We start from the raw sequence: 201 nt of genomic DNA, 5'->3' as shown, positions 1-201 counted from the left end.
GACCGAGACCGGGACCGGCCAGGGCTGTTCATACTTCGCCGTGTGACCGGAGGCGATGGGACCATCGTCTGCTCAGTTTTTCCACTCGCCCCATTAAAACTTTACGCCTCCCCTGTCCTCGGAGGGCAGAGGAGGAAGCGCGGGATGCCGCGTTGCACACCAGCGCCGTTTCCGCGCGCTGCTCCCCACCCTCCTCCGGGC

Source organism: Acanthisitta chloris, unplaced genomic scaffold (genome assembly GCF_000695815.1).
Source record: "Acanthisitta chloris isolate BGI_N310 unplaced genomic scaffold, ASM69581v1 scaffold17779, whole genome shotgun sequence".
NCBI lineage: Eukaryota > Metazoa > Chordata > Aves > Passeriformes > Acanthisittidae > Acanthisitta > Acanthisitta chloris.
Note: the sequence above shows the minus strand (reverse complement) of the source record.